Source organism: Phragmites australis, chromosome 11 (genome assembly GCF_958298935.1).
Source record: "Phragmites australis chromosome 11, lpPhrAust1.1, whole genome shotgun sequence".
Classification (NCBI taxonomy): Eukaryota; Viridiplantae; Streptophyta; class Magnoliopsida; order Poales; family Poaceae; genus Phragmites; species Phragmites australis.
The window spans coordinates 16,060,446-16,064,210 of NC_084931.1; positions in this window are offsets into that span (position 1 = coordinate 16,060,446).

Here is a 3,765-nt window from a genome sequence, read left to right on the forward strand (position 1 = left end):
GTGCCTGATATATAGCACTCGGCATACACATCGTTTCCGGTAGTGCATCCAGTCTGGATGCGAGTGAAGCTCAATTTAGACGTATCGTATCGTATAGCTAAGATAACTCATATAGACTATATCCGATATGCAAACAAACCAACAGATTTTTATATAATAATGTATGAATAGATATAAATTTTTCGTATATGTAGGCTCGCGTACAGGAAACCAAACATATCCTAACGGAGCCTGATCGACGGTGAAGGAACACGACGGCCACGTCTCGCAGTGCTGCTCATTGGAAACGGCATGGCTGGGGCCAAAGAGAGCAGGAACGGACGTGCGCACAAGCTTCTGGGTGCCGCTGCAGAGCTCTCCATGGCCGCAGTTTTAGCGGAGACGGCTGGGGTCGTGGTCGGCGCGGTGGACCTTTGCGGCGGCACTTGGACGGAAGGTGGATGACAACGGCAGCTCTGCCCATCGGAAAGAGAAGAGGAGGGGTCGGTTCAGTGGTGTGCGTGTGGGACGAAATTGTGGGAGCAGTGCCTTGAGGGATGGTCACCGTGAGCTGCAGATTTGGCGAGGATGCGGAGCTCTGTGCCGAAGCTGGCCATGCGGAAAAAGGAGCGCACGCGAGAGCTTCTCGGCCGGGATCTGGGTCAGAGAGGGTGGGGATCCAGGCAGTTCTGTGGTGCGGATCTGGGCAGATTGACGGCGCGTCACGGTCAGGAGCTAGGCACAGAAGGAGGCCACATCACGGTGCTTGACGGCGTTGACCTGGGACAGAGTCCGGCGGCCGCGTGGCCGGGTTTCTCTTTGTGCTGTCGGGGAGGTAGAAGCTAGCTAGCAGTTGTCCTTCTATGTTTGTACGTGTCTTTGTTTTCTTTATTTTTTTCTTAGATTTTTTTTGGTCCAACAGTGTCCAAAACTCCTATAAAAAATGCACAGAAGACTACAGATGGTGGTGAACATATGGCCCAATTTTGATGATTTTAGCATCTACCATGTGTCTTCACAAATTCATGCAAGTTGACAACTTTTAATTCCTCTTTGAATTTTTAATGCCCAATTTAAATTCCCCTAAAATATAGAATAATTCACTAATATTCATCTTGAATAATTTAGTAATTTCTAAATTTATCTTCAGTCCTAAGTTGTATGGTGAATTTGTGAGTTCTTTTATAATGCATCATTTCATCTTGTTTTTGTCATTTCATGTGAATTTCCAATATTTAATTCGATTCAATTTAGCAAGTGCTCAATAAATGCTCACCACTCAACATGATGCTAATGATGCCTAGATGTGTTCGAACGGCTGGGGTAGTTCAGGTAAGCGATCACAACTCGCGATGTTATATTGTTGATTATTTGACTTCTATCTTACTCTCTGTCTCTTTGTCTACAGGGAGACATATCAAGTATAGGAGCCTGTACCAACGCTTGGCGCTCCTCGAAATGGACGCTTCTTCAGCCACTGGAGTTGATCAACTCTGACAAGAGTTGGAAGCAGGACAAGAGCAATAACAATATACGGCTCAAGCACATGAGGTTATTTAGACATGCAATCAACTTCTGCCTTCTTCGAGACATCAACCTCCGAAACCAGAAATTTACTTGGTCAAACGGTAGACAAAAGCCCACCATATCAAGCTCGACAAGTTCCTCTGCAATGCAGAATGGGATGCTACTTTCAATTCACATGGCCTCCAAATGTTCTCCTCCTCCCACTCGGACCACTCCCCCCTTCTGCTCTCCAATCAAAGCAGCCTGAAAAGGCCACATTCCTTCAAGTTCAAAAACTTCTTGACTAGTATGCTAGACTTCATGGATGTCGTGACTTTGGCATGGCCTGCACATGCCACAAAGACCCTTATCACATCCTAAACCAGAAACTCTACAACACGGCTACTCATCTTTTCAGTTGGAGCAAATCCCTTTGTTCAGACGCCAAGCTTCAACTGATTATGGCATTCGAGGTCATTCTTCACCTAGACACTTCTCAAGAACACTGTGACCTCTCCACTCAGGAAGGCGTGCTCAGGGCACAACTAAAAAAAGGTGTTGTCCCTTGCCGCTTGAACAATCCAAAAAGAGGCAAGTCTCGAGGATTGCCTTCCTTAAAGCGAGCGATGCAAATACTAGATACTTCCACAATATGATGAATGTATGAAGATGGTGAAATCAAATCCTGAGGTTGCGTAAGGCTGAGGGTTGGGTGACCTTACATGTGGACAAATCTTCCATGATCCAACATCATTTCTGGAAGGTTATGGAAAGAACACCTCCTAGAAATACGTAATCAACGGGCAGCTTCTTGATATTCACCAACCCGTCTTGTCCTCCCTTGATCACCCTCCGACAGAGGAGGAAACCCGCTCTTCCATCAAGCTCTCGCAGCAAGAGAAGGCTCCGAGACCAGATGGCTTTACTAGTTGCTTCTTTGTGGTTTGTTGGCACGTAATTAAATTAGAAGTTACTGAGGCTTTCTTCTCTCTCTAATTGTCTGACCTACACTTAAGGAACACGGCAAGCATCGTCCTCCTGCTAGAATTCTAGCATCGAGAATCATGCCCCTTTTAGACTCAATGGTCTTAGATTGCCACATCACTTTCATCAAACAACACTGCATTCAAGATAACAACATGATGACCAGAAGTACGGCTAGGGCCTTGCACAAGAGCAACACATCTGCTCTCCTCTTCAAGATAAACATCTCCAAAGGATTCGACTTTCCGTGCGATGGGATTACCTCCTTGACCTTCTCTCCAATTTGGGGTTCCTGCAAAGGTGGAGAGACCTCATATCAATTCTTTTCGTGACTTGTACATCGAGAATAGTCCTTAATGGGATACCTGCCAGTGAGCCAATCGCACATGGGAAGCGACTAAGACACGGGATCCTTTATCCTCTATGTTATTCACCTTGGCCATTGACCCTCTCCAACAACCACTATGAAGAACTATCCAAATAGTATTCTAATTAATCATCAAATCGATCATTTGCTTAATCATGACTACAAAGATTAACCAAAATACAATCCAGGTAGTCCAGGCTTGTGTTTTGCGCCCAAGATCGGAACACATGCATTTCCAACATAAACATCACAACATAACTTAATAGAAAGAAAGTAATTAAGATTATATTACAAGTCTTTAGAAGATCATCATTTGCACAATTTACAACAAAACATTAGAGAACTATGCAATGGAAAGGTAACAACTATGAACAACAAAAGCTAGGTAAAGCCATATGCCCATAGGCTCCACCCAAAAGCACGTCACTCGAGTAGTCTGCACTACTCATTCCGGCCAGCTACATTGGCGGGCGTGAAGTAGTCAAACACGAGCTCCTCCTCACCTGTAGAACCTAAAAGAGCAGCGTGAGTGCAAAGGTACTCGTAAGAATTAATCCATCATGGGTATATATAATAACCCAATTTGAAGGATTATGCATTTAAGTCATTAGCAAGAAGAAGACCACAAGGTTAAGTAAATTCATAAATGTAAGCAATCTAGACACCAATGTGTGAGCATCTATACTTAACCAAAAGTACCTTCCTACCTTGTAATCAACAACTTGAACATAACTGTAATTGGAACCATCTCATGTGATCAATAATCATAAACAACCATTTCCAACATATCATTCCATATCACACATCCACAAATTCAGAAACTCTACGACGGATGCAAATGAACATAAGCATGCTCATGACCAAGAGCGCGACAATTCGAATTATTTTTACACTCTGCAGAGGGTACTTCTTTACCTACACGACTCAAG